Source organism: Otolemur garnettii, unplaced genomic scaffold (genome assembly GCF_000181295.1).
Source record: "Otolemur garnettii isolate 467f Iridium unplaced genomic scaffold, OtoGar3 scaffold00010, whole genome shotgun sequence".
Classification (NCBI taxonomy): domain Eukaryota; kingdom Metazoa; phylum Chordata; class Mammalia; order Primates; family Galagidae; genus Otolemur; species Otolemur garnettii.
Genome location: NW_003852405.1, coordinates 12645546 through 12669640, shown reverse-complemented (window position 1 = coordinate 12669640; position 24095 = coordinate 12645546). Strand labels below are relative to the sequence as shown.

Here is a 24095-nt window from a genome sequence, read left to right as displayed (position 1 = left end):
ATAGTTGTTTATTGTTACATTGATATCTGTGTAGCTGGTGTATAGTTGTTTATTGTTACATTGATATCTGTGTAGCTGGTGTATAGTTGTTTATTCCAGTTTCTTGAATTTGCTCTCATAGGGGAGGACTTTTTCCTGAAGATGTATCTATGATGTTGGTTGAGTAGGGTATTGGGGGTTTGATTCTACATATGTACTGTAGTGTAATCTCAGCATGATTTATTTGGCTATAAATAGTGTCAGTAGTATCTGTGATTTCCTTGATGGTTTAGAGTAAGGCTGTTAGTGGAGGTGGTGGTGAAGTTTTTCTGGGGACAGGGACAAGGGGGTGTGCCAGTGTTGGCCCTAGCAGTGGTAAGGGTGGGCTGTTTGTGCCTTAGGACCCAGGACACTGGCATTATGGGTCCAGGTGGGTCTGTTCGTGTACCTACAGGTGGCTTGCTCGAATGCCACCAGGGGCCATGGTGGGCCGAGGAGGTGGAAAGGTTCTTGTGCCCCTGGGCAGCTGGCATGACAATGGCAGTCCCAGTGGTGGGATGAACCTCTGGGTCCCAAGTGGTGCATGATGTTGGTGGTAGCTGCTATAGGCTGGGCAGGCTGATCCCCAGGCTCCTAGGTCAGACATGCAGTTGGGTGTTATTGGTAGGGTTCATGACAGTCTGGGTTAGCCTGTCTTCAGGTCCCTGGTGTATGGGGGGAGCACAGATATGGTGGTGGAATGGGTGGAGTAGCCCCCCAGATCCTCAGGTGGCATGCTCATGCTCAGGCTCTGAGGATATGGTACCAGGCCTAGTGGGTCTTACCTCAGCCCCTGGTGGTGTGCAGGAGCTAAAGCTGTAGCAGCAGGATGGGGTGACCTGCAGTGGTCCTGCTGTTGGGCCTGTAGGGCTGCTAGTCTAGTGGCAGTCCCCTGCAGACAGCACTGCAGCTCTGGGGAGTGCACACTTCATCTCTGACAGAAGCAATGACCTCTGTGTTGTGCAGGGGAGCCTGCATTCCAGATGCACACAGATCAGATGGACGCTCCTTGTGTGTGGGGGGGGGGGCACCTGCAGCCCAGAACAGGGAGCTCTTGGGTTCTGGGTGGCACTTGCTTTAGCTCCTGGTGGCCGAAGTGACTTCAGTATTGTGGGGTAGTGGGGATCCTGCCCTCTCTGTGCAGGCCTGAGCACAGAGACCAGGCTGCTGGTTCTGGCAAGGTCACCACTGACAGCCCCAGATAGGCAGCCCCCATCTAGCCTGTGGCAGTGTACAGGACTCAGGGGGACGGGACTTGCTCTCTGTGCACATCCCAGCACAGAGGCTGCCACCAGTGGGAGCAGGGGCTGTGCTCCCAAGCTTAGTCGGCTCTCAGGAGTCCAGCTAGGCTGCCAGTGGCACCAGGCACCATGGTGAGTGCAGGGGAGGAAGTGGATGGGGTCCCAATTCCTGACTGCGACCCTGAGCACGGAGTCTGGTGCTGGGGCAGGGTCGCATCTCACAGCCCCACACAGGAGCTCCCGGGCTCTGGAAAGCATGCACTTTGATGTCTTTCATCACAGGGGCTGTCACCTTGGTGTGCCGTACTGTCCTGTTCCGGGGGAGTAGTGCTCCATATGGGCTAGAGTCCTGGGCACCCCTCGCCATCTTGGGTCCAGCTAGTGCTGTGCCACTGTGGCTCTCTGGACTGCAGAGGCCTCTTTCTTACTGTTTCTTGGGACTCTCCATCAATCTCAGCAGAGCTGGCCCCTGGCTTCCCTCTCCTTCTATGCCTCGTGTTTCCCATGACTTCTCTGTTGAGCTCCAGTACTCTCTCTTAGGTGTCTTAGTTAAGGTGTGATCACCTTTTCTCAGTTTTTGTTCTCCTTTCTGGAGAGGGCCAGTATTCCATGTCTTTAACCCATCATCTTGAACCTGTCTTTCCCATTTTTTTTTCCTTTCTGAGAATCAAGCATATGTGTGATGAGGAGGTTTTCACTGTGGTATCCAGAAAGACAAATAAGCAAAACAATAAGGAATCTAAAGAGAGAAGGTGACCAGCATGTCCACCTTGGGTCTGTGCCATCTTGCATTAAAATGTATCTTGTTTTTCTTAACTTTCATGCCTGTGGAATGTTATCAATTGTCAGTGCATTGCCTATAACTACAGAACAAAATATGAATATGTGATTAAAACAGTCACTGTATCATTCTTCTTTGCACATTCATCTAATCTATTTTATCTTCATTCAAAAGCCATTTTTATTTCTGTCATTCAATTATTGCTTCTTAAACTTAAAACAATGCACTAAAATTTAAAATACAGTTAGCACAATAATAACTGAAGTGTGTCCAATTTCACTGGCAATAACTTTCTAATAAAGGAGACAGAGGTTAATATTACTGATTACAACCATCCCTCTAATCATCCAAATTTATTTTTACACTTTAATATTTGAGCAAGGGTCAGCAGACTTTCTCTATAAAGGAGCAAATAGTAAGTATGTTAGGTTTTGTGGGCCAACAGGCAAAAATGCAGATATTTATATAAAAGAGAAGAACAGGGGGTGCTGGCCCCATATGCTGGAGGTGGTAGGTTCAAGCCCCACCCCGGCCAAAAAAAAAAGAGAGAGGAACAAATGCCCACCAGTGTTTAAAGTCCTGTAATAATAATTAAATATTATTGATCAACATAACTTAATATAATAACAATTGGGTACAATTATATTTTCTCTTTGGGAAGATAAGACTATTACTGAGAAGAATGGGCTCCTTTTGGAGGGAATAATATCTCACTCAATTGTGGTTCAAACTGGTGTTCTCTTGTCATCATGGTAGAAATAGGATCCTACACTGCCTTCCTTTGCTTCTCTGAAACCTGATCCCTCCCCATCCCAGGCCCCAGGAAAACACCGGAATTTGTGATCTGAGCCTCTCTTTCGGCACTTCTTTACTGCCCTGATAGTGTTGGATTCTTTTCAACTTGGGGAGGCAGATTGTGAGCACAGACTCTGCGGTAAGACTCCTGGGTACACATCTCAGCATAACCCAAATTCACTAGCTGTGTGATCGTGGCTCACTTCACTTTGTTCACCTATAAAAATGAATTGCAATATCTATTTTACAGAGTGCTGTAAAGATTAAATGAGTTAATAAATGCACATATTTAGAAGAATGCATAACGCATTGTAAAGCACTCAATGTAAGTATTATTCTTCTCTTGATTTTTTTAAAAAAATCTAAATAAAAATATAAAACTGTCCTTAGGTCATTGGATGTACAAAGGAGGCAGTGGCTGGATTTGGATCATGGACTATATTTTGCTAATTTTCTTTTGCATTTAAATGATTATTCCATTAGGACTAGAATAAAAGTTGAAGAGACAGAGTGGACCTTAAGCTAGCTCTGTCCTGTGAAGCTATCTCACTCCTTGTCCAGATAAAGAAACAGCCCACTGGTGAACTGCCTTGCCCTCATCATTATTTCATTAATGACATGTCCTGTGTTAGAACCCAGGTCTCTGGGGCTTCCTACAATTGCGAGTCACAAAGGGCAGCCAGGCCTAAGGTGGTGCTGGAGACAGGATGGCAGGATTTGACCTGAGTCAGATTTGGTGAATTTAGAACTTTAGTTCTTACTGAGCTCTAGAAAAGGAGATGGAGTATTCTGGCCTTCTCTCTGAGTCATAGCAGTGGGGAGGATTTCAGAACTACTCCCTTAGATGATGAGAATCCAGGGATGAGGCAGGATTTGCAGTTTTTACAGTAGAACCTCCCTAGTTGACCACCTCCTAGCATTGCCACCTCCTTCTGTTGACCTGATTTTCATAGACTGGACATGCTCACATGTGCATATCAGTACAGTAGGCCCCGTTCCTCATGTCGACCAGTTTCCTAAGTCCCTTGAGTGGTCAACTACAGAGGCTCTATTTAAATTGTTCTGGTCTAGGAGCCAAGCTTAAACACAAGAGATTTATTTCCTTATAGTTCTTACCTAATTTTATTTGAATTGCCTCTTTAAAGACCCAATCCCCAAATCATCATATTCTTGCTAGGACTTTGCTAGGGCTGGCTAAACAAAGTACCACCGACTGGATAGCTGAAACACAAGAGATTTATTTCCTTACAGTTCTGGAAACTAGGACTCAGAGATCAAGCTGTCAGGAGGGTTGGTTTCTTCCCCGGACTTTGTGTTTGGCTGTCTTCCCTCTGCCTGTGTCATCACGCATCTTCACTCCGTACATCTTTGTGTCCTAATCTCTAAGGACGCCAGTCATATTAGACGAGGACCCACTATACTTACCCAATTTTATCTGAATTGCCTCTTTAAAGGCCCAATCCCCAAATCGTCATATTCATGAATTCTTGGAGTTAGGACTTTAACAGTGAATTTTAGGGGTACATAATTAAACTTATAACAGGATCCAAACTCAGATACTTTCAAAAGGCATCTTGTTGTACCTAATTCTGTAACACGCTGAGCACAGGAAGATGTATTGGGAAGAAACTGATGAGGAGTAACTTTGGATGGTCTTGCCCCTTTTGGCACTAAAAATAACATGGACTTTCACAGCCAAATCTCCCCAATATCTCACAGGTCTTAATTTTTTCATGCATAAAACAAAAATCCTGAACTGACCCACAGAGGCAAAGCAGAAGTGAATAGATGTTTGCCAAGTACCTTGGAGTACTAAAGGATAGTAATTCCACTTGTCCAAAGCATTCAGGTTGTATATTGCAGTTTCAGAATTATATTTCAAACCAAGTAATATTTCACCAGGATAACATAATCACTTAATGAAGTTCCCTTGAATGTTAATTATAGAGTGAGATTGAAATGTACCAATATGATTTATTTTGTCTGAAATATCCTTTACTTTCTCATACTATGTAATTGAGACAGTAATGTCCCTTCATCACAGCATTCAAAGTCACCTTGCCCCTTCACACACTTTGGTTCTGCTAGAAAAACATTTAAGGTAGTGCATGGGGTACAGATATTTTCAGGAACTTCTGGGTGCTTCTGTTTGAAAATAGGGGCCGGAATAACTCTTTCTAGGAAAAGCATCAAAAGGTAAATTTTTTTTCTGCATTACTCTGCATTTCTCCTTTCATAAGAATTCTTGGTTTTTGGTAAATCACACTTAATCTTCCTTTGAAGTAGACAGGGTTAATAACTTGTAGATGAGGAAACAGAGATGTTTAGTAATGTGCCCAAAGTCACAGAGTTTGTCAGTGATGGCATCGAGACCCACATCCAAGTTTGTCTGACTACTCTGACATTTCAATATAGCATACTGCTTTCTCTTTCAGAATCTTTTTTACTGTAAGAATCTAGTAACCTGAAGGACACCGAGAGTTCTGTGTAATGTACTTTGTATTTGTTAGTTCACTTTTGTCCACAAGTAAAATAAAATGTTCTCACACTGATGTAGCTTCTCAATACGGCAGCTCAGTAGCTACCAGGAGCAGTGGAACCTCCGTGGGCCAAAGAGTTGGCTCTTTTTTTAGAGAAAGGGGAAACTATTTCTGAAGATACTAGTGCACCTTTCCTTTTGTCTCATTTGTTAGATTTGGTTCACATGCCTGTTCGCAAATCAATCAATGGGATGGGACTGAGCTCAAACCAGTCAGACTCAGCCTATGAGTTGAGGTTAAGTCCCCAATGTGTGTGGGTGTTCCTAGTGTCTTTCCAGAAGTATCCCAAAGATTTTCTCCACTTGACAATCCCTAGCTCCACAGTTAATCCTCCCGATCATCTTCTCATCCTTTTCTCCCTTTGTCTCATCATCTACTCTCCTACTGGTTAATAAGAGCCAACCCTGCATGGCGTTTGATGATTCACCAAGCCTGTTGGTGTGATATTTTAATTATGAAGGGAATGTCATCCATATCCCCATTTTGCAGATAGGAAATTGAGGTTCAGAGAGGTAAACTTTCTGGTCCAAGATCATCTATGTAAAGGCAAGACAAATATTTTATTTTTTTCTACTATGATAATGCCATGACTCCAGTATCAGAAAATATTCTTTGAGAGAGAGGAGCACTGTCCTCTGGACTACTGTGCTTGAAAGGTGTGGAGTAGAGCAGATGGCACAGAAATCTGAAATCCAGGGCTGTAACTGGAAGTGGAAGGTGGTTCCTGTCATCCCATGGTTTTTTGCTCTTTTCATGGGAGAAAAGAGTGCCTCCTTTAGGCACCCTCAGGACCCGGGAGGGAGGGATGCCATGGAGAGCCTTCTCGCTTTCCCATGGCCCACAGAGATCCACGCTCATCTTTTGGACATTGCACTTTGACTGAATATTGTTTTAGATACAGTAGTCTCCAGCTTACAAGCCGTCGCTAAAACAAGCAAAAGAAAAACAGAATGAAAGAAATTCCTGTTCTCTTCCAAACCTCAGACAAGGTAAATAATTTTCCCCAAATCACACAGCTCAGAGCGGTGTGGAATCAGCCAGGCCATAACCCAGTTCTCCCAAGTCCCATAGCAGGGCTCTTTCTCCCACACCATGATAAATGCTACCTTTCTGAAGAAAAAAGTCATTTAAAAGCCCATTACAGAAATGACAAACTGGGAGCCAGGAACAAAATCTTAAGAAAAAAGTAGGCCAAGTGCTGTATTGAGGTCTGAGAAGGCCATTTTAGCCTACTCAGGCACAATTCAATTTTTCATTTTGGCATGCTTTGAGCTTTCTTCTTTCTCCTGTCCAGGTACAACTCTTTTTCAGGAAACTCACTATGGACAATTATCTACTTGGGGAAATAAATGAGACTCTTTTTAATGGTGCTTCTTGCCCTGCTATGCAGAAAGATAAATCAGAATTTATCCCAAAAACAACTTACTAAAGACATGAAAAATATACTTTAACATTCACACATAGTCCTGTGTAAAAGTAAAATTAAATATCCATGTGTACAAAATGGGCCACATTTTAATAAAAATGTAGTGTAATAAAATATTAATACTTAATTTACTAGAATACCCAGGTAATGAAATGGGCATATGAATATAATTTTCAAGTGAAATGAAACAACCAAAAAGTGATTATTTCAGCCTCACAAAATTTTATTAATGTAATTTTCCTCATTTTTAAGAATAACTGTAATACTCCTAATATAGATTATTTGATAATTTAGAATATTATAACGCCTTTGGATCATCATTCTGAAGATAAATTCTCATTGAGTTCCATAAGGTGAAAGAAACTGGACTTAATGAAGCTAATTCCAAAAGGGTTTTTATTGGCTTGGTGCCTGTGGCTCAAGTGGCTAAGGCGGTAGCCATATACACCTAAGGTGGCGGGTTCAAATCCAGCCTAGGCCTGTGAAACAACAATGACGGCTGAAACCAAAAAATAGCCGGGTGTTGTGGCGGGCGCCTGTAGTCCCAGTTACTTGGGAGGCTGAGGCAGGAGACTCACTTGAGCCCAGGAGTTGGAGGTTGCTGTGAGCTGTGATGCCACAGCACTCTACCCAGGGGGACAGCTTGAGGCTCTGTCTCAAAAAAAAAAAAAAAAAAAAAAGCATTTTTATTTGAAAAATTCCTAAAATGTTCTCTTTAAAAATTTCAGTTATTTCTATATCTGGCCATGACAGAATTACTGGTACTTGAAGTGCTACCCACACCAACCCTTGATCCCCACAAAGAAAACTAGAACAATGGACAAAGTATATTGAACAACTGCTTTCAGACATTGGAAAACAGGCAGAGCAGGACCATGACTCCTAGGCAAAGAAAACAAATGAGATTATCCCTACACTTGTCCTAGATTTCTATGTAGGAAGCACTTTCCATAGCATGGCAAGAGAAAGGTGAACCCAGACAGAGCACAGAGGTTTCACTGAATTATGGAATCAGAGATCAGAGTTCAGGGAGGCTGAGTCAGTTCGAATTTGGAGAGCATAGTCCTGGAGATAAAGAGTTGCCCAGAGTAAGAGCTCCAGAAATTTACAGAGGAATCCACTCTATTATTGAATACTAAACTATACATGCATATGATGATATTACACAAGAATAAACAAAGACTATAGGAACCACAAGACAAATGAAAGTCTCAGACCTCAAACAGGGCTGAGAAATATTCAAACTCTGACTAGTAGAGAGATCTCTTTGAACACCTGAAAGAGTCAGTATAAAACCTTAAAGGATTATTCCTTAGTAGTGGGAATAAACCAGACCTACAGCAGTGCTGCCCTAGACCTATGCTAATAAAACTTAAAAAGCAAAAAAGATCAGGTTGAGCCATTCAAGTGGGCTGTCTATTAAACACTAGCGATTCAACACTCTTACAAAGAAGGAACAAAATCCAGACATGTTAACAAAATAACATTTACGATGTCTAGCATCCAATCAAAACTTACATGCCATACAAAGAAGCACAAAAATATGCCTCATAGCTGTAAGAAAATTCAGTGAATTGAACCTGATTCAGAAGGGACAAAGATGTTGCAATTAATTAACAAAAACTCTGAAGTAGCTATTATCAATATTCTCCCAGATTTAAGGAAAAATGTGAACATGATGGGAAAAAAGGGAAAATTTTAAAACAGGAAATTCTAGATGCAAGAAATTTTTTTGTTTTTGCAGTTTTTGCCCGGGGCCAGGTTTGAACCTGCCACCTCTGGTATATGGGGCCAGTGCCCTACTCCTTTGAGCCACAGGTGCTGCCCAATAAATTAGTTTTTTTGAAAAATCACTTGATGGACTTAAAAAATATTTAAGAATTGTAGAGGAAAAGATCAGTGAACTTGATTATATAGAAGTAAAAACTATAGAAATCCAAGCATACAGAGGAAAAGCAAAGACTGAAAAATTTCAAACAGAGTAGTGAACACTGAGAGGCTGTTGGGACATTAAACATATGTGAAATGTAATCCCAGAGAGAAGTGGAAGTGAGCAAAAAAAAAAAAAAATAAATAAATAAATAATGACATTGAAGTTTACAAATGTGATAAAAACTGTACATTTGCAGACTCAAGAAGGTTCAAAGAATACCAAGCAAGATAATTACAAAGAAATATGCACCAAGACATCATGATAAAATTACTGAAGTCCAGCAATAAAAAGAAAATATTGTTAAACAGTGCATACATAATACACATATATCACAACACATATAATATAATGGAACAAAAATTCCATATTCCATTAGTGGATCTTGACTTTTCATTAAAAGTAATGCAAACTAGAAGACAATTGAATGATAATTCCAAAGTTCCAAAAGAAAAAGACTTAGAGACTTACGATTCTGCTTACAGTAAAAATGTATGTCAGAAATGAAGATGAAATAATGATATTTCAGATAAACAAAATCTACAAGAATTTAATTACTAACAGATCTGAACTATAAAAATTGTGAAGGTTTTCAAGTGGGAGATACATGATAGAATAGCAATATGGATCTGTAAAAAATGGTAAATATTGGAGAAAACAAAAAATTCATTTTCTTTTTTCTTAATTTTTTAAAAAACCATAATTGACTAGAGCAGGACTAATATGTTTTGTGGGATTTGTAGCATTTGGGAAAGCAAATGTATAACAGTGTCGTGACCAGTCGGGCCCCTATGGCCCAGGTCTCCATCCCCACAAGAGGAAACCAGGCATGACACGGATTAGAAGTACCAGCTTGTGGGAGCCGGGCTAGCCCTAACTTGCAGAGTAGCCCCGGCAACCTCTGCATCAGCCTTTTACTGAGACAGACTAATACAGGTGAGGGAAGTAATTAACAATGACTGCCTGCTGAAGGCATGGGCTTTTTCTCCATAAGGAGCTCCTGGGGACAAATGGCCCCAGGGTCCGCCTCTCAGCTGCAGATCATCTTGCTCAGATGTCATCTGGCTCTTGGCGTCCCCTACATAACAGTGCAAAGAACTGGAATGCTTGTATATTGTGAGTGTGACTATAAAATGGTACAACCACTTTGAAAAATTTTTAGCAGTAACTTATAAGGTTAAATTTAATAAATATTTACCATGTGACTCAGAAATTTTGTTCTTCATTATTTGCCTGAAATAAAGAAAAACACTTGCTTCACAAAGATTTTTAACACAAATAGATATTCTTTATTTAGAACAATGTTCATCGTGACGATGTCTAAGAAATAAACCAGAGGTAGAGCAACTGTTGAAAGATAAACAAATTGTGTTATATCCTTACAGTGATTCTATTCAGGGCTGAAGGCATGAACTACTCAAACAGGCAACAATACATGTAAGTCTCCAAAGCATTATTTTGCCTGAAACACGCTAGAGACAAATTCCATTTGTATGAAAGTTTGGAACAGACAAAACTAATCAACATCAACAGAAAGTAGATTAGACGTTTTTATTTATTTATTTATTTATTTAATACCATTATTTTTGAGACAGAGTCTTACTTTGTTGCCCGGGTTAGAGTGCCATGGTGTCTGCCCACCTCACAGTAACCTCAAACTCTTGAGCTCAAGTGATCCTCCTACGTCAGCCTCCCAAGTAGCTGGAACTACAAGTGCCCACCATGATGCCTGGCTAATTTTTCTATTTTTAGTAGAGATGGGGTTTTACTCTTGCTCAGGCTGGTCTTGAACTCCTGAGCTCAAACAATTAGGATAATAGGTGTGAGCGACCGTGACTGGCTAGAAGGTTGATTACAAAAGGGGGCAATAGTTTACATTTTAATTGTTGTGGTTAGTTATGGGTATACCTTTGTCAAAATTCATCAAATTGTATAGTTAAAACGAGTTCTTTTAATGGTATGCAAATTATAGCCAATGAGCTTATTTTAAAAAACTAAGAAATAACAATAGAAAAAAATCCCTTTTATTTATTAAACAGTTTTCTTTAGAACAAGTGAATATTATAAAATTAGATGATACATAACTTTACATTCGAGTTAAATGAGAAACTCTTGTGTACCTCCAGTGTTTTTGTGTTTTTCTTTAATGAATTTAATGCTCAAAATTACTCATATTCTGACCTATCCTTCTACCTCTAACTTTTTCATTATTCCATTTTCTCTTCTTGTATTATGCTAATTTCATTCATTTATTCTTTTGACTGTTTGAAAGAGACAGTGTAACCTAAGCATTGGGCTCTAATTGTGGCCAGTAATTATAGTTGTATGACCTTTGGGCACCTTAATCTTATATTTTTGGTTGTTACACACTATGAGGTCAATAGGTTGAGGAATTAATAAAAAGAATAGGCACAATTCCTGCCTTCAGGAAGCTTATGCTCAGTGGGGAGATAGGTAAACATCAATTGTGACATACTGTGCTCATTGGCAGAATGGAGAGAGGTATGTGGGCAATAGCAGTCCGGCCAACGGCCAGTTGACGCCTCTGAAGTTACTTGAAGAAGGTGTCACATTTGGGCTCAGAGTTAAAAGAGCAATTAGGAATTAGTGAACAAGCAGGCAAAGGACATTCTAAGTAAGAGAAACCAAAGTGCAAATGTAACAAGGCATGAGAAATACATGTGCATAGTATTTTTATATTATATACTATATACTTTTATATAGTATATTTTATATAGGTACAAAAGGTAAGAGTTTGTGCGTGGGAGCCACAGGAGATGAAACAGACAGGTAAATGAACCCTAGACCGCGTATGGCATTGTGGATCCTGTTTGATGGTTCTATGGTGTTGGGTTCCTAGTAAGGGAAATTTTATCTTATTTATCTGGATCTGGAGATCTCCATGCAAGCATCACAAATCCTTACCGATAACAGTAGGCTGTTTTTTCTTTGTATAAATCTGACAGTGCTAGTAAAGCTCTTCTGCTATGTTGTTTAAAGTGGTTACATCTGTAGTTAATTTTTGTGATTTATTTCAGATGGTGTTAATATTTTATCACTATATCTACTTTTCCAATGTGTGATTTTTAGAATTTTCTGTATCATCAGATGGGCTGATTCCATTTTTTCTTCGTTGAGAATAAAGCTTGCCAATTTTGAAAAGATAGTTGATAGAAAAATAGCATCTTATAAGTTAAATGTAAGTTATAAATAACATATATACTTAATAAAACCATGTTCATATTTAAAGTGGCTTTGAAATACCAAATCCTCCTATGCTTTTAATCCAAATGTTTTGGAAGTTGGTGGATGATACAAGAAGATCAAATTAGCTCATTCAATCTAATTTCTTAAATTAAAAAAAGGCTCAAAACTCTGTTTTAAGATAAAATTCAGAAAGCCAAGAAATCATTGATCAGGGCAATACCTAGAAACAAATGTTTTTCAATCAAAGCTTAGTGCAGAGTAGATTAGAATACTTCTCTATATATTAAAAACAGTAAGAGGTGTAACACAGGGCTTTAAGAACGTGTAAAATTGTTGAGGAGTGGGAGTCAGGAGTGACTACTAAATTAATGAATTAAAGGACACATCACCATGGCTGCAGTCCAGCAATTAGGAAGATGCTGGTGTCCCAGTCCTCACCACTGCAACAAATGCTGTCACAGTAACTGCCACCTGACCCACATAAAGCCAAAGACCAGACACCGGGAAGCTGAGTCAAGCTTCCACAAATGCTATGATCTCCATAGCCGTGATCACCAGCACCTTTTAACAGGAAATTGCTGTCTAATTTCCACCTTCAAGACCCCAGAGAGCGCAACTAATTGGCAGAAATTAATTTGCATTTATAGCTCTAGCTACAAGGAAATCTGAGCAATGAAGATTGTAGTTTTCCTTCCTCTAGGGGAAAGCTTATAAAAAGGAAAATGAAAAGAAATAAATGCTGAGCACCTATTTGACCACAGCCAACACATTCTTTAATCCTTAGAATTTTGTATCATTATGAAAAAAATGTGATCGTTTAATATTGCAACATAACATACTATAAAGAAGCATGGTGTCAAAGACTGATGTTCTATAAAGTAAAGTAGAAAGTAATGTCTCCATTACACTGTGTGTGAGCTCCTTGAGGGAAGGGTTAATACCTATTGATCATTGTATTTTCAGTCTGGCATATCACTTGATATATGATGGACACTCAATAACAATTTATTAAATTAGTTGAACAAAACACATTATTTCAACACATCTGATGAGGACTGCTCATTTTTTTTCATTAAGATTAAAGCTTCAACTACTCTACTTCAAGTAAATAAACTTGTTCTTTGTCTTATTTCCTCCAACTTACATACATACAATTCATATAAATAAATATATATGTATATACACACACACTCATACCCATCAAACACCCCATCTGAGAGTTAGTTATTGACAGTGTGCTTCATTTATCTCCTAAGAATAGAACATTCTGTTGCATGAATAAATTTTGGTTATCATGTTTAGGAAATTGAGGTCTGATATAGCACTGTTATCTAACATACAGTCCATATTCAGATTTCACCGTTTGTTAAAAAACTTAGGATCAAATAAAGCATCACATACTGCATTTAGTTGTCAGTTTTTCTTAGTCTCTTTTAGTCTGGAAGTTCTCCAATCATTATTTAATTATGTATTTATCTATATCCATTTATTTTCATCTTTCATAACATAGGCATTTTTTGAGTTCAGGCCAGTTTTTTTGTAAGATGTTCAATTTGTATTGGTCTGTTTCTTTATAATTAGAGTTGGGTTTACATTCTTTACTTTGTGATCAGTAGTACCATGTGGATAATTCTTTGTTCTCTGTGTCTGACATTAAGAAGCACCTGATGTCAGTTTGTCCTATTATCAGTGATATTATGTTTGATCACTTAATTGATTTTTTTGTGCTTCTGTAGTTTTATTTATTATTTGCATTATTATCATTTTTTATTTTTTTGCATTTATTTTATTTTTTAATTAATTATTTTTTATTAAATCATAACTTTGTACATTGATGCATTTATGGGGTTCACAGTACTGCTTTGATATACAATGTGAAATGTTTACATTGAAATAACTAACACATCCATCACAATTATACTCATTTCTTAATATTTTTGAAATGTACCATTGCATCAAGCACATTAAGTGAGGTCCCCCCAAATACCCTCCTTTCTCCCATATCCACCTTCCCTCCCCTCTCTCTCTTTTTCCCTTCTACTTTCTGGACTATAGTTATGGTCACTTAATTTATTATTAGTTAGTTTATTTTGAGGCTTGCATGATGTACTCTCCTTATGTTGAATGTCTTCTATTGTCTAGAAACTTATGTATACAAAAGGCATAAATTTCTTACTATTTCCCAACAATATTGGGAGGTGTTAAAAGAAAACATTAGGTAAAATTCATTTGACAGATTTTATTTGAGTGATGAATGATTCATGAATTGGGTAGCCCTTAAAACTAGAAAAGATACTAAGAGATCTTCTTGAACAGTATGACTGGTGAAATTTTACAGGTTAAACATGGAAGCAAAATGAAGAAAATACTGAATAGCTACAGTTGGATGTTTGCTTTATATGGTCCTTGTGTGATGGGAGATCCAACCAGCCAGCTGGTTGGCTGTCTGTGATTAACTGGAGATTGCTGCAAAATTAATCAGCCACAAGGAAAGCTCTGAATTAAGTTTGTTTGCTTGCATCAGGGTTCCAGTTACAGAAACAACCCCAAGCTAATAGCCTCCGCTTACTTTGCTTTAAAAGAGATGTTTTTTCTAGGGAGTTTGTCACCCACTGATTGCACTGCTATGCCTATTACAGATTACAGCTATTATAGAGATTGAGTAAAGAAGAAAACACTACTGTGTGTATAAAAGTTGTAGGAGGGCCAGGAAAATCATCTCTGTAAAGAGACTCTTAAATAGAAAGGAGCCTTCCTGGAAGTTGTCTCGTTACTTTGGATCCTGCTGCTTGACCTAATATTTAAACTGAAGTGGTGGCCTACACAGAACTTTCCAGCCCAAGCCAGAAAATAGGCATGGTCTGTGGCATTTCTCACTCACAGGACTTTTCTCTAGATACTCTGATTGCCTTAATACAGAACTCAGTTCAGATTAGTACTTTTTTCTTTTTTGAAAACCCTTGGAAAGTAGTTTTCTTTAAGGGCAGGAAAAAAAATACTTTTTTGAGATTAGCTATCATATATATAATGCAGTGAACTAGAAACATTTGTGGAATGCTGTGAAACTAGAAACTAGCTCTATCACTGCAGGACATTTCATTTTAAAGAGGAGGTTAGATAGAAATTGTTCCGTTTCCCAGAAACTGTAGTCAGATTTTCCTATTTGAGTAACTTTGATTAAGAATACAGATTATGAGGAAAACTTAAATACATAAAGCAAATATTAGCAGATATGAAGGGAGAAAGGCAGTTATACAATAATAGTAGGAGACTTCAGTACAATGAATAGATTATCTGGTTAGATAATCAAAAAGAAAAGAGTAGACTTGAACAACATTGTAGACCCAAATGAACCTAACAAACATATGCAGCATCAGCAACAGAATACACATTTTTTTCAAGCACACAGAGAATATTCTGTATAGGCCACATAATAAGTAAGTCTTAAATTTAAGAAAGTTGAAATCATATCAACTATCTTTTCCAACAACAATGATGTGAAACTAGAAATCAGTAACAGGAAGAAAACAGGAAAATTTGCAAATCTGTGAAAATTAAACAACATATTTCTGAAAAGCCAATCAGTAAAAGGAGAAATTGAAATAGAGATCAAACAAATCTTAAGATAAAGGCAAATGTAGACAATCATACAAAAGTTATGGGATGCAGCAAAAGCAGTTCTAAGAGGTAAGAGTATATATACGGTGATAATATACCCCTCATCTCATTAAGAACAAAGAAAAGGCTTAAATAAAAATCTAACATCATATCTCAAGGAAATAAGAAAAAAATAGCAAACTAAGCCAAGAGTTAGGGGAAGGAAGAAAATAACAAGGATCAAAGCAGAAATAAATATAAATTAGAAAAACAATAGAAAATATCAATGAAGCTAAGAGTTGCTTTTGTGAAAAGACAAAAAATAATGACAAATCTTTAGTTAGAATAAGAGAAAGAAAGAAAGAACTCAAATACTATAAATAAAACATTTTTTTTTCTTTTTTCTTTGAGACAGAGCCTCAAACTGTCCCCCCTGGGTAGAGTGCTGTGGCATCACAGCTCACAGCAACCTCCAACTCCTGAGCTCAAGAGAGTCTCCTACCTCCGCCTCCCAAGTAGCTGGGACCACAGGCGCCCACCACAATGCCTGGCTATTTTTTTTTTTTTTTTTTTTTTGGTTGCATCCATCATTGTTGTTTGATAGGCCTGGGCTGGATTCGAACCTGCCACCTAAGGTGTATGTGGCTGGCGCCTTAGCCACTTGAGCCACAGGTGCCGAGCCAAATAAAACATTTTTGAAAGAGAAAACATTACAACTGAGACTGCAGAAATATAAAGAATCATAAGATACTACTAAGAACAATTATATGTCAACAAATTTGATAACCTAGGAGAAATGGATAAATTCCTAGAAGCATAAGACTTACCAAGACTGAACCATGGACTAAAGAAATAGGAAACCTGAACAGACTAATAATAAGCAAAATGATTGAATCAGTAATCAAAACCTCACAACAAAGAATTATTAAGATCATTCTGGCCTCACAAATGAGTTTGGAAGTTTTTTCCTTCCAGTGTTTGGAAAAGTTTGAAAAGGATTCTTTAAATGTTTGGTAGGACCTGATGAATATCAGTTTACTAATATTACCCTGATACTAAAGCCAGACAGGGACACAACACAACAAAGACGATATTACAGGGCAATATTTCTGAAGAACATAGATGCAAAAATACTCAACAAAATACCAGCAACCTGAATCTCAATAGCACATTAAAAGAACCATACACCATGATCAAGTGGGATTTATCCCTGGATGAAAGGATGATTCAACATGTAAATCAATAAATGCAATACACCATGTTAGCAGAATAAATAATAAAATAAATAATAAAAATATTATGTCAATAAATGCAGAAAAAGCATTTGGCAAAATTTAACCTTTCATGATAAAAATTTCAACACATTAAGTAAAGGAGGAATGTACCTCAATCTAATAAAGGTTATGTATGCCAACCCCATAGCTAATACCATACTTGACTGTGTAAAACTGAAAGCTCTTCCTTTAAGATCAGGACCCAAACAAGAAAGCCTACTCTCACGACTGCTATTTACTATAGTACTGGAAGTCAAGCCACAGAAATTAGGCTAGCAAAAGAAGTAAAAGTCACACAAATTAGAACTCAAGAAAAAATATGTTCTTATTTACAGAAAATCTTAAAGACTCCATCAATTTATGTTAGACTAGAAAATAAATTCAGTTAAAGTTGTAGGATACAAAATCAACATACAAAAATCAATTGTATTCCTACACACTAATGACAAAAGAAATTTCATAAAAGGAAATTTCAAAAAAAATTATAAAAGCATTCTACATATGCTTAGAAATAAACTTGGCCACGGAGTTGAAAGATAGATACACTAAACAGTATAAAACATAGAAAGAAATTGAAGAAGACACAAATCCTTGTCCAGGAATTTGGAAGAATTAATATTGTTAAAATTTCTATACTACCCAAAGTGATCTACAGATTTTATCAAAACTCCAATGGCATTTTTCACAGAAAAAATAATGCAGTGGCTTTTTTTTTTTTGTAACAAAGATGGGATACATGTCATTATACCTTTCCAAACCCACAGAATCCAAGCAAGAGTGAACCCCAATGATCTTTGAGTGATTCCGATGCATGTGTCGAGGTGGGTTCCTCAGTTATAACAGAAGTACCATCCTGGTGGAGAATGTTGATGGTGGGAGGCTGTGCGTGAACAGGAGCGGGAGGCATACGGAACATCTCTATATCTTCTTCCTAATTTTGCTGTGAACCCAAAACTACTCTAAAAAATAAATCTTAAAAAAGTCAACTAAAACCGCAAAGCAGTTAAAAGGATGTAGCAAATTGGAAAACTTTACCATTTATAACAAGTGGGGGGAAAGTATTAAAAGTGTTATTAAAACAGTTTTGACAGGTTTTAACTTTAAAGCAAAGTAAAACAAAATATTATAAATGCACGAAAAAAACAGTGAACACATACAAGTGCATTACACCCAAACCTAACCCAGCTAGTATTCATTTCTTTTGTAGAAGAAAACAAAACAACTGAAACAAAAATCCAATTTACTAAAGGGAGAAAAGGTAGGAACCTTCAGGTCAACACCATATACTGATCATTTCCTGTGTCCTTTGGATAGGATAATGAAATAGATTAAGGGAGAAGGGATATCTATGGGAAATAATGTGTTAGTTTCCTTTCTTGGCATTAGAGTACATTGCTTGGCAGGAAATCTAAGCCTAAAACACGTTTATTTTTGCCTAGCATGGTATTCTCTGTAGGTCCCTAATTAATAGGGCACTAAGAATAATTTTAAGTTTTTATGTATGTGTCTTAATTGTCATAGCATTTCAGTTCTTAGTGGTGCCTGTATTCATTGTACTTTGTCCTGGTTTTTAGATTAACACTCCCTGCCAGACAGAGTCGGCCAAAGATCACTATTCTGTAAGCTTGGGGTTTTAACTGATGCTTCAACCCTCTCGAAACCTCTTACTCACTTTAGAAACTCCATTTTAAGTTGTTGAAATCCAGCTCTAAGGATCTCTGTCTCTCAAGCCCTTCTTCCCAAACTGTTTACCGAGTTAATTTGTTTGTTTATTTTGAGGATCAAACCTGGGATTAATTTCTCCTATTTGGGACCTGTTCAACCACATTACATGTTGTTCTGTGCTTAATGGCCCTTTTCTTGGGGCAAGGATGAAGAAAAATGGATTGGGAAGAAGCAGATGGAGCTTTTCCTTGGCTAATTTTCCTTCATCATTTTACCATCATATCACTGCACTGGAAATTCCAGATTTAGAGGGAGAAGAGGTGGTATGTGTAGAAAGATGATTGCCTATCCACCCTATTCTTCTTCCTGCAGCCAGAGCACAGTGGGTAGAAGGGAAAATAAGTTTAAGTTGTCTGTTTTAAATTTGAACCTGTAAATGAACTTTGAAGAAAAAATGTTTTGAAGACAGTTTGAACTAAGAACTATAGTAGAGGTAGTGTTCATACAAAAATGCAATAAAATGCTAGTTTTTATTTTTGTCATCATCATAACTATTCCTATTAAAAAGAAGAGGACACACAGATGGATTACTTATAGGGAAGGAGGAGGAGAATAAAAGTTAAAAAGCAAAGGGGGAGAGAATGTTCCTAGTAGAGCCTCCAGTATCAAATGGTTCAGATAGGTCAATGACACTGAGAAATTCACGAGGTTCAGTACATGGGAGAGGTCACCGGTGATGGTGGCAGAGCTGGAGTCAGATTATATGAGGTTACAATGAGCATGAAGATGAGGAATGAGGGCATTTGTTTAGATTGTTGTCATAAAAAAGGAAAAATGCTGTTGACTGTTAACTAGAAATGACATTTAAATGAAGCAGAAAAAAAAAAAAAACATTTGTAACCAGGGAAAACAAATATATTTCAGGTCGGAATGGCATGGAAGGGAAGCGATACAGTTTGTAGCAAGAAAAAGATTGAATTGTTCAAGGGTGGTGATGGTGGGAGGTCATCTTACCAAGAAAACAGGAAGGAGCATGAGAGTTCTCTCAAGGATTGTTCTTGTCTGAGTTAAGCCAGAGACGGTGTGGAGAGCAATGCACCACTCAAAGAACGTGCTCTCCTTCAACTCTTCTGAGTTAACAGACATCCTCTCTCTCCTTTTCATAGATTCTGTTTCCTCTTGACAACAATCGAAAATTTCCACCTTGCTTTGGCATTATGTTTACATTATATTGTCATAGTCATCTCACAATAGGGTTTGCTTCTGCTGCAAACCACACAGGATGGAGTCACAGTCACGCAGGTAGGGCTAAATGACTTCGAATCTCACACCCAGCTGTGCAAGAGTTGCAGGAACAGAATGACTACTCTCATTCAACACTTACGTATATATAAGAACAATTCTTTTCCTAGCTGTCCAAAAAGTCTTCATGATGAATTACTTTAGAAATACAAGTGGATACGAGGAAAAACCCATATTTTATTCTTTTTAAGGTAAACGTTTTAAAAGCAAGATTATTTTTCTGCCTTGCATTATCATATGAAGTGTTTTGATTTCGTTTTGGCTCAGCTTCAAGAGGCTTCACAAAAATCAACTTCAAATTCAATTATTTTCCTCTCTCACCTCCCAGTGTCAAATGATGTGACAGGGTTGAAATTTTGGTTTAAAAAGTAGAATATGCAATTCATACATCTATAGAGAGTCTGTTTCAGTAAGCCCTTCTCATTTTTTGTACATAATTTGGACATAACTTGGTACCTGAGCCTTTCCAACTGTAATTAGAATTGAACAAAAATGCTAGAATTTGCTAGATTCATTTTTTTAAAAAATCATCTTGTTCCTCTGCAACAGGGATTACATGTTGGGGTAGGAGTGCAAGGAAGTTATTTGGAAGAAAAAGAATTAATCACAGCTATTATGATGATGATCTAGGGGAAAGATAATCTTTTAAATATACTTATTACTTAATCCTCCTGAATCTAATTCTCTTTTGTGCACTCTCCACAGGGATGTTTTGAGGCAGTTTGTTATTTTCTCCTGTTTGTTACTTCATGACTTTGTAATATTTACATCCAATGATCAGAGAGAAGAATTTATTCTTTCTGTTCTTTCTCCCACTCTGGATTGATTCATAGAAATTGAGGCTGCATAGAGGAAAGTTTTCATCAATTTCACATAGGTCATGGATTGAAGACACATATACAGTGTTAATTGCAAATATCAGTTTGTGTGCTGTTTCCTTTTTAATTTCCCGGTTAAAAGCTTGCTGGGTTTTTCTCTTTTGTCACATAATACGTGTCTACTGTTTTCTGGGTTTTTTTTAAACATTAGCTGTGGGTTGCTACACTGTTGAAGCGTATATTGAAACTTGTTTTAAGCCAAAACCAAGTTTGATTATGTGTTTCATTTCTCTGCAGCATCTTTTAAGTTGGAAAGATGAATTCAGGTTCATCTGGAGAGATAGCCTCTGTTTCAGAAACTTTTTGTTCTCTAATTTCATGTGGGAAGATATCTGTGTTTTAAAATTTTGTGTGTGATGGAGACATCATAATTTTACATAGTTGTGTATGTGTATGGTGTTTTGATACCTGTATACGTGGTGTAAAAATCAGATCAGGTACTTAGCCTACCCATCACCTCATACATTTGTCAGTCCTTCATGGCGAGGACATTTACAATTCTCTCTTCTAGCTATTTTGATCTATATAATACAACGTTGTTAACCATAGTCACCCTACTCTGTGATAGAGCACCAGAATTTATTCCAATTATCTAAACTTTGTGTCCATTGACCAATCTCTCCCTACAGCTCCTCACTCCTCCCCTCCCCCCAGCATTTTGTAGCCACTATTCTACACTCTACTTTTCCGAAATCAACTTCCATATTTTCCAAATACAAGTGAGATCACGCAGTATTTGTCTTCTGTGTTTGGCATATTTAACAGAAAGTTCTCCTGGTTCACCCATGTTGACACCAAATGACAGTATTTCACTTTTTCTTAATGGCTGAATAGTACTACCTGTGTATCCATGTCACTTGCTTACATCCATTCATCCATTGGTGGACACTTCAGTGATTTCATATCTTGGCTATTGTGAATAGTACCACAATAAACATGGGAGTGCAGATAATCTTTTTGATGTACTGGTTTTACTTCTTTTGGATACATACCAAGTAGTGGTTTTCCTAGATCATAAGATATTTCTATTTTTAATTTTTAAGGAATCTCCATCTTGTTTTTCACAATGCATACAGACTTGCATTCCCACCAGCAGTGCCTAAGAGTGACTGTTTCTTCACATCCATACAAGCATTATTTATTTACTTATTTGCTAGTAGCCATTCCAACTGAGATGAGGTGGTAGCTCATTTGATTTGCATTTCCTTGATGACTAGTGATGTTGAGCATTTTTCTTCATGTATCATTGGTCATTGGTTGGTCATTGACATTTGTCTTTGGAGAAATGTCTATTCAAGTTTTTTTGTCCACTTTTAAATAGGATTGTTTGATCTTGCAATTGAATTGAGTTCCTTATATAAACTCTGAATAGTAACTCCTTGTTAGGTGCACAATTTGCATATACTTTCTCACATCCTCTGTGTTATTTTTTTCACTCTATTTATTTAGTTGATTTATTTACTTAGCAGTGCAGAAGCATTTTGATTTGATGGAATCCAATTTTGCTTTTGTTGCCTATGATTTTGGACTCTTACCCAAAAAATTCTTGCCCAGACTAATGTCATGAAGCACTTCACCTATGTTTTTTTCAAGTGGATTTTATAATTTGGGGGCTTACTTACGTCTTTCTGGGTTGATATTTGGTATATGGTGATGAGGGAGGGGTCTAGCTTCATTCTTCTGCTTTTGGATATCTAGTTTTCCCAGAACTATTTATTGAAGAGACTGTCCTTTATCCACTGTGCTTTCTTGGCAATGTTGTCAAACTATGGTTGTGTATAAGGACATGGATTTATTTTTGTGTTCTTCACTCTGTCCATCGATCTATGTGTCTATTTTGTCAATACCATGTTGTTTTGGTGATTGCTTTGACTATTCAGGATCTTTGTGATTATTTACAGATATTAGATTTTTTCCCTATTTCTATGAAGAATGTCATTGGTATTTTCATAAGGATTTCATTGACTTTGCAGATTGCTTTGGGTATGATCATTTCAACAATATTTATTTTTCTAATCCATGAGCAAGGAATGTCTTTCCATTTATCTTCTTCAGTCTCTTTCATCAATGTTTTCTAGTTTTCAGTGTTGTTATTTTTCAGTCTATCACCTCCTTGGTTAAACTAATATCCAAGTATTTTACTTTATCTTTGATTTAAATTTTTATGTTTAATTTTTATGGGTACATAATGTATTTGTAGGATACATATGATGTTTTCATACCAGCATACAATGCGTGTTAATCAAATCAGGGTAATTGGAGTGTTCATCACCTCAAAACATTTATCATTTCTTTAGGCACAATCCATATGTGCTCTTTTAGTTATTTTAAAATATAACTTTTTGTGGACTATAGTCACTTTGTTGTGTGATCAAATATTGTTTATCTGTCTATATTTTTATACTTATTATCACCCCTTCCCCCCAGCTGTTTGTAGCCTCTGATAAGTAACCATAATTCTGCTTTCTGTATCCACAGTTTTCTATTCTATTCTTACTTTCATATTTAGTTCACACATATGAGCAAGATCATGGGAGACAGGGGAGACTTTTTTTTTTTTGCTTGGCTTATTTAATTTAGCATAATGTTTTTGAGTGCCAGCCGTGTTGTCACAAACAGGAAGATTTCATTTGCTTTTACAGCTATATAATACTCCATTTTGTATCTGTACCATAATTTCTTAATCCATTCTTTTACTGATGGTCACTTAGATTGAATCCAAATGGCTACTGGGAATAGTAGTGCAGTAAACATGAGCGTGTGGCTAACTTTTCAATATACTCATTTCCTTTCTTTGGGATATATGCCATTCAGTGGGATGGCTGGATCCTATGGTAGTTCTATTTTTAGTTTTTTGAGCAACCTCCATACTGTTCTCCATAGTGATTATACTAATTTATATTCCCATCAATACTGTATGAGGTTTCCCCTTTCTCCATACTTGATGACATTAACTATTACCAATATTTTTGACACAAGTTATTTTAACTGGGGTGAGATGATATCTCATTATAGTTTTGATTTGCATTTCTCTGATGACTTAATGATGTTAAACATTTTTTCATATACCTGTTGGTCCTTCATATGTCTTCTTTAGAAAAATGTCTATTGGGATCTGTTCCAATTTTTAATTGGATTATTTAATTTTTTCCTATTGAGATGTTGAACTCTTTATACATTCATTATCAATTCCTGATCAAATACTTAGTTTCCAAATATTTTCTTCTATTTTGTGGATTGTCTCCTTACTTTGTAAATCATTTGTTTTGCTGTGCAGAAATTTTTTAGCTTGATGTGATCCCATTTGTCTGATTTTTCTTTCATCGCCAATGTTTGGAGAGTATTATTCAATAAATCTTTGCTCAGACCAATGTCCTGAAACATTTCTCAAGTGTTTTCTTTTGGTAGTTTCAGGTCTTAGGTTCAAGACTTTAATCCATT

At 37.2% G+C, this 24095-nt stretch overlaps 1 pseudogene; it reads right to left on the bottom strand.

The window, feature by feature from the left end:
- Window positions 1–19620, bottom strand: part of LOC105886435 — a 20900-nt pseudogene extending 1280 nt beyond the window's left edge.
- Between the last annotated feature and the right edge of the window lie 4475 nt (window positions 19621–24095).